The sequence below is a fragment of the Prunus persica genome, chromosome G1, assembly GCF_000346465.2.
Source record: "Prunus persica cultivar Lovell chromosome G1, Prunus_persica_NCBIv2, whole genome shotgun sequence".
Lineage (NCBI taxonomy): Eukaryota > Viridiplantae > Streptophyta > Magnoliopsida > Rosales > Rosaceae > Prunus > Prunus persica.
Genome location: NC_034009.1, coordinates 25,104,393 through 25,118,947, shown reverse-complemented (window position 1 = coordinate 25,118,947; position 14,555 = coordinate 25,104,393). Strand labels below are relative to the sequence as shown.

Sequence of the window (14,555 nt, the reverse complement as noted above, 5' to 3'; positions counted from 1 at the left end):
TAAATTTATTTTGAATATTTTGATATAAAAATAATAAAATATTCTTACCACAACAACAAACCACGTCGGTGTTAATAAATTGTAGACGTTGTAAATTGTAATAGACTACTAAGTCGTTAAAATGATGTCGTTAAAATGAGAAACCAGGGCGGCTATTTAACTATACGACGTAAAATATATATTCCACGACTTAACCGCTGTCGTTACATAAACGTCGTCGATGATACCCTGAACCCTTAAGAAATTGAAGATGTTGTAAACCATAAACGACTCAATTGTTCAAAGAACGTCGTCTAACTATATTTTTACGTCGTATTTGTTTAAAACACGAAACAACAAAATACGACGGTTTTTGACTTTATTAGGTCGTTGGAAAAGTATTACACGTCGGTTAAGCAATTTGTATGTTTGTTTTTTTTTTTTAATTTAAGAAAACCTCAACAAATTTTTACATTACATATTATAGAGAAAATTTGTACATTATACATAAATATCAAGTGTTCAATAATTGCCCTGTTTAATAATTTGGAAAACAAACTCTGCCCATTCATTCCGGACTTCATCAATGGCTTCTTGGGGATATGAAGCTTCCTGGTTTCCCTTGGCATACTGCATAAACAATGACTATTAGGGTTTATAAATAAAAAGAAATTCAATCACAGACGACGATATTTTTCATAACCGACGTAGTATATCCATTCAACGACGTTAATTTTACATGACCGTCGTTGATAATACAAAAAACGACGTGAAATGTATGAAGGTAATTTCTTCTTACCTTATACTCAAACCCCAAGGAAGGATCCATGATGATGTCCCTCATGAAGCGCATCACATAATACCCGCATTCGACATTGCTGGGTTGCTTTGGTGTGCCTGAGAGAGTTTTCCAAATTACATTTTTACGTCCTGCTCGGGCTATGTGGGTATTATATATTTTTAAAGCACTGTTCACGATGTTTTTCGCCTCTTCGTCGACCACACGATGACCTGGCAGAGGATCCAGAAAATAGACGGTCTCCTTCTTTGCTCTTACAATCAGCAAGATCCAATGACGGCTGCACAAAATTAATATAAAAACGACGGTTATTTACAAAAACGACGTATTATAGTATTTCACACGACGAAATAAAGTAGATAACGACGACATTATATATTTATCACGACGATAAATAAATACCGACGTGGTTAGTAGTTTCAAACGACTAAATAAAATAAAACACCGACGTGGTTAGTTTATAAGCTGTCATTTATTGAAAATCATAAAAACAAAATCCTAAGGAGACTAACCCTGGATTGTAAGGCATCATGAAAATCTGTTCACCGTCTGTCTTCTGAAGTCGAGCTGCTACCAGTCGTGATCTTTCAGTTATTGTGCCAGAGTTGGCACTAACTGTAGCAGGGTCGATAAAGCCAACCATGCTGCACATATTGGCTTGTTTCAAAACATCGTGTAAGTACCTAAATACATAAAATAATATAAACAAGTCAGCACAAAAAAACACGACGGTTATGTATAAAAAAACGACGTATTATAATATTTCACACGACGTACTGAAATAGATGAGGACGTTATAATATATTTATCACGACGGTAGTTAGTTAAGACGACGTGGTTAGTTAGTTAAGACGACTCAATATATAAACCAACGAGGTATTATTTTAGAAGTACAAACCTCATATATACAGCCAATACAGTAGCTCCAATTTCTTCCATGCCTGCAAATTGTGTAATATCTTCAGGCAGGAGGAAGGTATCGCGCTCACCACCAAACACCTCCTTATCAATTGTAAATTGGAGTGTCTTATCCTCAGGCAGGAGTGTCGTTTCCACAAAACGACAAAGGGTTTTTAAAGAAGATGGCGCCTCCATATTTGAATAATCACCAACTTCAATAACCTGTTTAAAGAAATAAAAAAAATGACGTGGTAATTCAATAAAGACGACGGTTTAAGGAATAAAACGTCGTCTTAAAAGTATTTAAACGACGGTGAAAAAACTGTCGTGGTAATTCAATAAAGACGACGGTTTTATGAATAAAGCGTCGTCTGAAACCATTTAAACGACGGTGCAAAAACCGTCGTTTAAATATTTTATTACGTCTTAAAAAAATTCCGCCGTCTAAGTTGTAAACAAACGACGGATTAAATAAAAATATCGACGTCTGAAATTTTGAAAAACAAATAAAAAAGGCAAAGTTATGTGAACATACCTTGTCGTCATGTTTTTCTTCATCTTCTTTCTCCTTTTCTTCTTCCTTCTCTTCATCTCTTTTTTCTTCTTCCTTCTCTTCATCTGGCTGATGTTTCCCCATTTTGGCAGTATCATCCTCCAAATGTAGGGATCTCACATCACCTCCAGAGCAGCTAGCTTTGTCAGACATTGGATTTTTGGGGCTTTGGCTAATTCTTGGTTTAAGCATGCTTGGATCAAAATTGGGAATTAATTGGGAAAGCTGACTCAGGAAATGCTCCCTCTCAGCCTCTACCAATTGTTTTGTCCTAGCCTCCATCCTTAAGGCCTCTTCCCTTGCCTTAGCCTCCATCTTTTTAGTCTCTTCTTGAAGGAGAACTCTTAAACTGTCCTTCAAACGGTCGTCAAAGCTCACCCTCTGTGGTTTGGGCAAATTGAAATATTGCCTTGGGGAAACACCAGCACCAACTCCCCTCACTCTGCCTGGATGCTCGGGGCCCAAAGCCATGGTCAGCACATCATTGCTGCCATCTACTCTGACTTTGCCTTCCGAGACTTGTTTCTGCAATTCATCCTAAAACAAAGATAAACAAAAAAACACACGACGGTTATTTATGTACAAACGACGTATTATATAATTTCACACGACGCAATAACGTATAAACCGACGTTATTATAACTTATCACGACGGTAGTTATACCGACGTGGTTATTTATTTAAAACGACGAAATGAATAAACAACCGACGTCTTATGCTATAATTAAAGAAAACAGAGTAGTGATTCCTATTTAGACCGTTAACGACGTTTTTAAAAAAGTTTCGACGTGGTAATATCATTCACACGACGCGAAAATGAACCACCGACGTCTTATGCTATAATTACAGAAAACATAGTAGTGATTCCTATTTAGACCTTTAACGACGTTTTTAAAAACTTTTCGACGTGGTAATATCATTCACACGACGAAAAATATAACATACGACGTAATAAGAATAATTCACAGTTTAATAAAAATTTAAAACAGAGTGATAGTAGGCTTACAATTAATTTTGCTTTCTCTACCACCTTTGGATCAGGGATGTTACCATGTTTGTCCTGTCTAGCTCTCTTCCATAAGGTAGATCGATCAATTTCTACCCCAGGCATGGTTTCCTCCAATTGATCCTCCAATCCAGCATATCCTTTTCGAGACAATCGATGATTGTACTCGAGTTTCTCCCTAATCTGTGCATGTTGAGAATGCACAGACTCAAAATCTTTGGATAACCTTGAAGCTACAAAGGCATCCCATTGTGCTTTCTCTATGAATTTATATGTTTCAGGGGGTTGGCTTAATTTCTCCCTGTCATTGGTGTATGGAAGGATATAATGCCTCGTTAGTGTAGACTTGAAATCCTTCCATTTCTTGGCAGTAGAAGCTAAAACAGAGGTCTTGCCCCCTTGGCCTACGACAAAAGCCATGTCAATTGCTTCCCAAATCTGCTCCTTTATATCCTTGGGGATTTGGGACCATTTCTTGTCCACAAGTGGGATCCTGGAGCGTGCCAACACACCAATATACGACTGCATCTCAATATGTGCTTGGCCAACACCTTTCCCCCTTTTATTGTACTCAACAATTGGCCTCAGTTTCTGAAGCTTTCTCTTCACAACACGAGGCATTGTGCTCATACCTCGACCAGTCTTTGAATCATCAGAGATTGTTGTCTGGCTGGTTGGTTCTGTCTCAGCAGATGATGAAGCAAACTTCATCTTCTTCGAAGACTTCATCTCCTTCGAAGACTTGTCTTGAGGAGCTACCATTCCAAGCTTTTTGGAGCCAGAATCCTTAGTTTGTTGTTGAGAAACCATTTTAACAGACAAAACTGCAAGTGAAAATATTTCAGGAAAACATTAAGTACACAAACGACGGTATTAAAAAAATACGACGTACGATATGATTTTAGACGACGCAATAAAATAATCTCAGACGTAATAAATGTTTAAAACCATTATTTATATAACGTCGTGGTATATATGTTCACACGACGTCAATAGTAATACACCGTCGTGGTAAAACTATTATTTATATAACGTCGTGGTATTTATGTTCATACGACGTCAATAGTAATACACCGTCGTGGTATTAACATTCACACGACGTAAAGCAATAAGATATTTTGTCGTCTATATTAGATACCAACCCTAGTTTCTTTTTCTTTATATTTTATCAAATAAGGGAAAAACAAAAACCATTGTTCAGAGAAATCAAACCTGCAATTAAACAAGCATATAAAAAAAGACTATTATTTTAAAAACAACTTTGTCAATTTTCAGACGACGCTAGAACAACTGACGAACCGTCGTGGTCTACCGTCGTCTTATTTAGTTGAGGTAGTTGTCTTCAAAGTTGGAAACTTTCCCTCTTTGTCTGTATATTTTATCAAACTTGGAAAGAAGTAAAATGATTTTGGCCAGAAAAAAGGTAAAAAGATTTTTCAAACAAAAAACGTATGAGCATGCAAAACAGTAACCAAAATAGTGAAAATGAAAGCTTACCTTTTGCGTGCAATGAAAGCAAGAGGAAGATGATCGATGTTTAAGTTCAGAGACGACGAAGAAGACGAGAGGAAGACGATGAGAAACTCTGACAATGCTCTGACAAGGAAAAAAGACGAAAAGGTTTCTCTGGGAGATTGAAATTTTTAATCGGGTTTGGAAACAGTGCATGTGTAAGTCGAAAAGTTGTTACATATAAAACCATTTCAAAAAAATAATACGGCGGTTACATTTAACTACGTCGTTTTTAACTAACACGACGCAATATTTTTCGTTCGACGTGGAATCATTTCATTTAACGTCGTTAGGTTTAATATAACCGACGTGGATTTTAATTTTTAAATTATGAATAGAATTTTTTTTCCCGTGACCTTTCAGTTCATTTTTCAATTACAGTGCGTTATAAATAGAGTTTTTTTTCCGGAGGAAATTTAAAACGAAGGAAATTAATATTCTGCAATATGTAAAGTTTCTTTTTTGGATGACAGATTTAAATAAAATAAGAATATAAAAACAACGAATGTGTAAGTCAAGTAGACGAAAAGTTGCTTACATATAAAACCATTTCAGAAAAATAATACGGCGGTTACATATAACTACGACGTATAAATTACAAAATACGACGGTACATTTAACTTCGGACGTGGTAAATAAATACGACAGTAGTGTTGTAGGTACCGTCGTAGTAAACTCAAAAATTAAAGTACATAAGTAATAACTCGCGTCATGGTAGATTATTTAACACGTCGTTTTTATTAATTTACCGACGTGGATTTCTGTAATATACGTTGATCATACCGACGTTGATTTTACAATTTAAACGGCGGTTTTTTTGTAAGAACCGCCGTTGGTTTTAAAAATTTATTCTATAAATTTGTCGCTTTCATTCATTTTCGGTTTACATTTAAGGTTCCAAGTTCTTCCTCTCTCAGTCTCTCATGTCTCAAAGGCAATAATTTGGATGTCTTTCTCAAAGAGAAATTGAGCTTACTCGCATCAAATATATGTCCACAAGAAGAAGCTTGTCAACTAGCCTTCTCACTTCCTTGATCAAGCCTGATAGGACACTTAGTGCTTCTGAATACTCCTTGCTTTCCATCAAAAGAGATGCAAGCCTGGCCTCCACTCGCTGTCGAAGGAAAGTTCGCTTCTCAGGGAAATCTGAAGATCAGATGTGCCTGATCCTCTGCTTGATTTTTTTGACTAAGAAGATCCGTCAGATTTGTGATAGCCTCTTCCTTTATCCGTAGAGCTTCAGAAGAAGAAGATGGGTTTCAAGAATGCGATAAAGAATAGAAATGGCTTCAGATGGCCTCTAAAGCATGAGCAATCGAATCAGTAGTTGCTGGGAGATATGATGAAGACATTGTCAATGCTTTTCTCGTCGTCTATATTAAGGTAAGATGGCGGTAGATTTATAATTACCGACGTAGATTATTTTGTTAAACGTCGTTAAGTGTAATACAACCGACGTGGATTTTATTTTTAAATTATAAATAGAGTTTTTTTTCCAGAATCCTTTCAGTTTTAGTTTTCAATTACAAAGCGTGATAAATAGATTTTTCTTTCCCGAGGAAATTTAAAATGAGGGAAATTAATGTTCTAGAATTTGTAAACTAACACGACGCAATATTACTAACCCGAGGAAATTATAAATAGATTTTGCTTTCCTGAAGAAATTTTAAATTAATTCAGTTTGAAACAAAACGACGGTTTTTTGTTATGCCGTCGTTTTTAACTAACACGACAGATTTAAATAAAATAAGAATATAAAAACAACGACTGTTTTTGTACTACTGTCGTCGTTTTTCGTCGTCTTAAGTAAGACTAAGACGACGTAATATATTTGTTGAGCGACGTTGATTTGTTTTTAAACGTCGTTAGGTATAATATAACCGTTGTTGAAAATTGTCTCTCTGATTGCAAATTTGCAACGACGTTGATCAACTTCCAAAAAATTGTCTCTCTGATTGCAAATCTGTGTCATCTGTTAAGATTATTTTGTATTTTAAAGCCGTGGATTTGTTTGTAATTATACGGCGTCTTATACGAATACCTCGTCGTGTTATTTTATGAGTAAAAACGGCGGCTTTTATTGAAATCGTCGTCTTTACTTTCTACGTCGGTCTATTCATAACTTCTGCCGTTCTTTGTTTGCTTTGATTTTACACTGCGGAAATCTGTTTCAAATAGACGTCGGTTGTTTAATTAGGTACGTCGTTGTTTTTGAACAGCCATTTGAATCTCCATTTTTAGTTGTCTAAGGTGGTATTACACGACGGTGTTTTTAGAACCGTCGTCTTTTTAAAAACCACGACGGTTTTCACTTAGACCGTCGTTGTTTTCTGGTCGTCTTTTTCACTTTTTGTAGTAGTGAATTGATGTAGTTGGTGTCTGGCAGGTACTGAATATGGGTTCTGATGGAATGGCTCATCATAGCCTCGTGCATGCAGCGAGAAGAAAGGACAAAGACATGGATCTTTTGATGGACCTCTAGTAACGGTGAATGCTGCTTCAGTTCATCTCACCCGAGTACATGGATGTTTTGTTGCCTTAATTTTCCCTTCGTGGGATATATAGTATTGTTAAGGTTCGGTGGCGATTTCTTTCGCATGTGTGAAATGTTGTCTGTAATGTGTATGTATTGCATGTACATTGACTTAATATTGCATTTCTATTGTGTTTATATTGCCTTCATTCTGTAATGTGTATGTATTGTATGTATATTGCCTTAATATTGCCTTTATATTGTGCTTATATTGTCCTACTATTGCCTTAGTATTGTATATTTATTGTGGCCATATTGCCACATTCGATGTACTGATGAAATTCCTATCGTATTGCCCTTATGTTACTATTCCGTTCTAGTAAGTTCATCTTGTTTCATCTGGGAGTGGTTGTGATTAGAATCTTCATCATGAACATGATGACGAGCCTGAGCTTGAGCCTTTGGAATATTATGAGCACTGGAAAATAAATCCACAGGCTGAGAAGCAGCAATTTTGCCTGAATCTGGGAGTGACAAGATCAATTCTTACTCTCCCTAAGTGGATAAAATAGATGCTCAATATCAATCCTATCCTCCACAAGTTTGTGTACCGTGCCGTACGTTGTGTGTTTTAGGTGCCACACTCGCTTATTAAAATTGATGCCTGGCCATGACAAATTTATGTTTTCTTACTTTTACAAAATTACATATTTGTGTCAATAACTAAGTTTCGACTGTTAACAATCATTCAGAAGAATGGTAGAAATAAGCTCCACTATGCCAATCCACGAAGTTGAACAAATAAATTGTGTTCTATACACAGATGACATGTCAAACTAACATTAGCATTCTCCAATAAGAAGACTTCTCTTCTTTCCCACCCCTCGCGGATTGAGAAACAAAGAAGAGGGACAAAACACAGACTACCAAGTGAAGGTGACATTACAAACGTACAAAATATCCTCATCAAACTTATAATGCTCCTTTTTTTTCTTCTTTAAAGCAAAACTTCATTCAACCTGAGAAAACCACGTGCTCTCGATAATCACTCCGGAATTATTTGCTCATTATCTGCATCGCCTTCTCTCTCACTCACAATGTCATCGATTCTGAGAAGTAGGCAAGCAGCTTATATGGCCGTTTTAAAAGTCTGGGCCTTCACGTTGTAGGCATCCCATATCTGACATCATAATTGCTATAACTTAACAGCCTTACCAACAAAATTAATCCTATTTTCCAATTTAGTAATAACCACGACAACAGCACTTCCCCTCACATGAGTGCTGTCGAAATATATTGGGAGAAGCTCTAAACTAGAACTACTACTGAAGCAAATCGACAATATGGAACCAGAATATGGACGCTTATGCCATATCAATAAAAGGGACATATAATGGATACATTTGACACCAATACTACATTAAAAGTACTATTTCAGAGCTTTCAGCAAATATAAATCAGCCAACAAATTTGAATATTGAGATAGTGAAGGAAATAAAAGAGAGCAACAATAGTAAGCCAAAAACATATCCACCTACCTTTTTCTCTTTCACATCTGTTATCACACCAGTGTTACCATCAATGCCAATCCATGCATTTTCACCATTTGCATGCTATGGAAAAAAATTGTGGTGAGGATATAAATGATGCATGTGCCATTCTGACGAAAATAATAATGATGCATCAGAAGGTATATACAAATGACAAATCATAAAAAAACTGAACAAAGCCATACAAAACAGATTCAAACCTTTCCCTGCAGGGCCGTCATTGTTCCAATCATGTTCACCCCGCAATTCTGAGTCAAAGTACGTGCTATAGCCTCAAAAGCTATAGCAGCAGCTTCATACGCCCACTGTTTTACCATCAAAACACGTGTACCCATAAAACTCCATTCAAATGCATGTCAAGTGAAACCACAACTAATTGTTAATCTGAAGTATGTCAACGAGCATGTGAAGTGAAGTGACAGCCAGTTTATTCATACAATTTATATTTCTACATCGACAAGGAGTTATTGTTGGACGAGTTTTACAGAAGAAATACCAAACTTTTGGATGAGGAAAGGAGCTTTTACCTTTTCTAAACCTTCTACAGATGAACTATTTTGCTTCAATGTAGCAGATACAGTTAACTTTGTAGCACCACCACTAGGAACAAGTTTCGGATTGTTGAGGATGTTTCTTGCTACAGACATGGCATCCTATGACCACATATAAGGGAGTAAATAAAAAATGTCAGCATAATATATTTATTCTACGTAATGGGGCCAAAGAAGTAAAACCATTATACCTGCAAATTCTTTTCCTCTTCATTTCAAAGATCCTTACTAGGACCTCTGAAGAGCACAGTACATGCTTTAGGCTCTTTGCAATCAACAAAGAATGCAAAAAACTCATCACCAATTTTCTTAACCTCAAATATCCTAGCGCCTGTACCAACATCAGACTGTTGCAATTCATGTGGTCTGTTAACAATTACAGCCCCATAAGCCTTGGCAATTCGGTTATTATCTGTTTTCCGCAACCTCCTCATTGCAGTCACGCCGGCATTGCTAAAATAATGGCATGCCACGTCACTAAGCCCCTTTTCTGTGATAACCACATCTGGTTTAAACTTCAATATTTGCACACATCGAGAGGCCAATGAAGAAGAATGATGCGTGGGTTGAAAATCTTTCTTCTCATTTTTCCAGGTGCAATAACATCTTTGTTAATCATTACTCCTTTGCGAACCACTGAATCTTCCAACTGGCCACCAGGAACCTTCTCAACCTTTATGTACTTTTGAATATCCATTCCCGCAGACCCTGGCCAAGGTCCACCCCTACAATTGTGGTAGCGTCAAGTGCAATTCAAGGGGCAGTCAATTTGGTATGGTGGCATAAACATGTTTACTCCATCAATCACCTGTATGGGACAAAGCTTCCTTCTTCCCTTGTCGTCTGTAGGTTTCAACTTCACACTTTTGATATACATGTATGACAACTTGTGGCTATTTATGTATGGCCTCCTAAGACTTGTTCTGCTAGTCCACAGTATTAGGCGAGAAATTTTGTGTTCAATGACTGGAAAGACTTCAGATGACAGAAACTAGAGAAGTTGAAGAAAAAGGGTTAGCAAGAACATAAGTCATGGCCACAAAAGAAAGAAAACATGCAATAAGCTCCACAGTAATGTTTACATATTGACCATAATCAGAATATTGGGGAACAAAATACCACGGACAAATACATGAAATGAAAAACGACTCGGCAGTTACTGTGAGATTGTGTACATAAAACTTGGAACAACCAAACCAATTAAAGCAAAGCCATCTCATACAAAAAACCTACATCAAATAACAGTGTATGGTCATCTTGGTTGGAATATTGCAATCAACCCTTGGTTGAGACCGACCTGCAAAAACAATTGGGTTCAGTGCAGATGAAGGCATTTATGAAGGGCAGTTCCAGAATGAAGACTACGTTCATTTGTAACTGCCACCAAATCAGTTCATTGTTCATAGTGCCAAATATCATAATGCCAAATCAGTTCATAGTACCAAATCAGTTTTTGTATTTGTGTTGGCATAGACAGCCGAAAAGAAACTTACAGCGTGAGGTGAATTAACGGACATGAAGAAATTTACCTCATAAATATGCCTCCCCCCTTAAACCCTCAATTGCAAGCTTGAGTCGGTAATATTTGATCTTCAAAGGGTCAACTTTATCTACCGACATCCCAGCACTGAGATGCTCGATGAATTTGACGGTCAAGATTCCGCAAGACGCACTGTGAGGCCAATTAGTTGGGAAATTAGAACTGCAGTTATGTAAAATTTGGATAAACAGCACAAAATTCACAAACGTTACCCATCTCGTTGTTGTGGCACATCTGCAATGCTGCACACTGAGAATGGCGTATACATCGACATCGTCAGCCCCTTTTGCTTCACCTCTTCAACCTCAGAATCATCATAAAAGTGCATATCGAACAGCACTCGTGCCAGCGTATCGCTAATAGGGTGCATAAGCGTAACCAGCTTTGAACGTTTCGTATAATCAATATAGGAGTCATACACAGTTGCAGTATGTCTGACGAAATCAAGTTCGATTGCAACCCAGTGAGACCCTTTCAGATTATATGGAAAATAGACCTTCCGGACTTTTGTCCAAGCTTGGGCATACCCGTGTTGCCACGTACCACGCACAAAGTGATGTAAATTCTTCAGCTTGCTGGGTGGAAGGTCAACGGTGTTTGAAGCAGCTGCCTTCTTCGATCCACGTTTCCTGGCAGTCGGTTTGAACGGCTCTAGAAATTGCTGCACAAATTTAAATGAAGGCATATTAGAAAATCACAACCGACAGCAAGCAACAATCTGCCGTTGTCCAGTCAGTTCCAAAAACCAACGGATGAGAGAGTTGCCTTTTGCGGATAAGAAAGGTTGCCATGTCCAGGTGCTGAAAGTTGACACATATAATATTAGCACAATTTCATACAACTCTACACTTAAAAAAGGTGAGAAAACAATTGAATTATCGTAATAAAGTACAGCTTTGTGTATCGTTACCCTTGAGCTCATCCATTCCGTTTCATCGACAAGTCTGTAGAAAAAATCAGCGCCCACTGAAAATGATTCCAGCTGCACCTCCGCACTACAAAACGCAAACTGGCAACGGTTACTTGTGTAGTCATGTCATAAATATGACTTTGTTGATGAAAAAAATACACATGTATATTAAAGCAAACTCTGCATTCTCTCATTAGTCTATGACTACATAGTAGAATAGGATGAATATTGGAATTGAAAGGTCAAGAATCGTAACCTGATATCGCTTTTCCAGGCACTGCAAAACTGTATTACTGCCTTCACATCTTCAATGGGCAAGGATTTGGATGGATCAAAACATGGCAGGGTTGCAGTCGCAGCCGACACAGTCATCGTCCTCTTCTTCCTCAAAGGATCTGTAAATGGGCTCAACAATGTCTGCGCCGGGCGCTTCTGTCTGCACCCTTTACCTTCCACTTCTTTTTGTTCAACACTCGAACTACCTTCTTCATCACCAGCCATAGTCACTGTGGGTAGACTTGGAGGATTCATCAAACCTCCCGATGGCATACTCTTACTGATTTTCCAATCTTCTAACAGCTTCATGACTCTTTGGCAGATTTCGTCACACCCGGCCACATCTTCCGGGGTAGGCAGCTTCTTGGATTGTGCCTGCTCAGCTACTTCATGCACTTCTAAGTGCGGAACTGAAGCGGCCATTTTTGCCTCTTCAACTACCATGGCTGCAGAAGGTTCGGCTCCATCACCGGGGACTTGTGTTTCCATTACTGCCGGTTCTGTAGGCGGACTAACATAGGCATGTAATGGCGACAAGTCATTGTTGCCTCCTTCATTCATATGAGGACTACCGAGGTCCTCATGTCCTTCCGCAGCTTCATTCACTCCACCATTTTGTTTTTTCAGCTGCTCTATCTCCAACTTAAAATAATGCTCCATTGAAGCCAGGGTGTTGCGCAAATCCTCCACACACTTTGTATTTTTTTCGAACTCTTTTTCAGCTTTCATTGACTCCTTCCGTACCTTGTCTTCCAACTGATGCACTCTGTCGCAAAGTGCTCGATTTGATAGGGAAACTTTGGCCAATTCATCCTTTGTCCTTTGAAAGTCACGCTTCAAAGTGCGTAACTCTCTGGACGCGACTGTACCCTGCACTAAGTTATAATGCATGTGTTACTATGCAGGCCACAAAATATTGCAACTATACAGCAGTTATTTTCGTATTGTAATATGACGTATATCTTCGAAAAAATGTAATGCTTGCCTTAGAAGACGACGGAAGGTTTGCAGTTTCGTCAATGTCCTTCTCTTTTTCTTCTACAAAGGCAGAAGTGCCGGTTTGTTGTTCAGCATCATCGCCCAACAAGTCAACAAGTTCTTCACTGTCGTCAGCACTGTCACCCCAAGTCCAATACGGCTGCTGCTTCTCCATCACAGATGGCCGGAGAAGCTGCACATCAACCTGCAATTTACACATACAATATACATATCAGTAAAGTAATTATATTATATTTTCATATCCCGAACATTATCATTAAAAACTGAACTAACCTCACGGTTCTCGAATACTTGGCTCATTAGCTCATAAAAACGCGGCGAACTATTGCTCCTCCAATGTAGTAAACGAGGGATGTACGCATTTTCTTCGTGCACCACCAAATGTAGTGCAGCCAACGCTGGAAAGACCTCATACGCCCAAATCTGGTTTCAGGAATAAAAGGTCAGTCATTGTAAACAAATGCAATTTAACTTCAACATCAATGGACATTTGCTCACCTGAAGTGCATAGGGAAAACCTTTGAGGTGGTACTCTCTTGGTCTACCGGTTGCCGTTGTTGTTGGTTTCTTTCCAGATTTTTTTGTTTTGGCAGTTTTTGTGGGCACTTTCACTCGCTGGTAATCTGCACAAAGTGCCCTCAGCAGTGACGCATTTGTCTTCGCATAACACACAGCACCCCATGGATACTTCCCAAAGTCTTCAAGGTCTTCCGCCAACTTCAAATATCGCATGTCAATGTGGACATGTTTTTCGCTGCCCAACAGCACAAAAACAACAAAGTATACGAATCCAAGCTTGAATACATCGTCCACATCATCGCATTCGAGGAAGGCCTTTTCTAATTCCAACAGGTTCACAGTTTTATCGTTGGCAAAGTACTTCCGTTTCAATGAGCAGTTCTCATTCGTGGGAATCGGAATAAAGGGAAGGTTTCCAAACCTTAGCCCTGTCACGATGCAAAATTGTTGCGCCGTGAATTGGATGACCTTCTTGCCAACAATGAATTTGATCCCGTTCAGTTGGGAAACTGTCTTGGGATCAGCTTTCCTGAGCAGCAAGCCGTGGACAATCGGAGAAGTCCACTTGAGGTCCTCAATCCCTAGGAGATGACCAAAACAACTCTGTTCAAACATTTGCAGCTGCTGTTCAGTGAATTTCTCCTTTATCGTAGTGATTGCGGTCTTCGTATGGGATAACGATAATGCTTTCCCTTGGAACTTTTGTTCCTCCGCAATCATCAACTTCATTTCACCAACCATATTTCCCTGCATGCCAATATTATAAACAGAATTTTAGTCGGTTGCAATCTACACAATAACAAGCAATAAACAATCACCACTTATGAACAGCCTATTATAGGATATGAAGTGAAAAAAATTCAAAAAATACATATCATAAACAAAACCCCAGCTATTTACAACTGACCTCCTCATTTAATGGCTCAAAGCAAAGTTTCAACACACCCAGTACTCTACCACTCCTGCATAATATAATATCTAAACACAC

The 14,555-nt window shown here is 38.3% G+C and overlaps 1 long non-coding RNA gene and 1 pseudogene across 1 annotated transcript; both read right to left on the bottom strand.

Annotated features, from left to right (window-relative positions):
* On the bottom strand, nucleotides 8,268–13,812 carry LOC109946878 (annotated as a pseudogene).
* Nucleotides 11,570–12,116, bottom strand: LOC109946654. Its single transcript, XR_002269752.1, has 3 exons — nucleotides 12,030–12,116; nucleotides 11,774–11,858; nucleotides 11,570–11,663 (listed from the first exon to the last, which is right to left on the bottom strand). It is a non-coding gene; the product is annotated as an uncharacterized LOC109946654 (long non-coding RNA).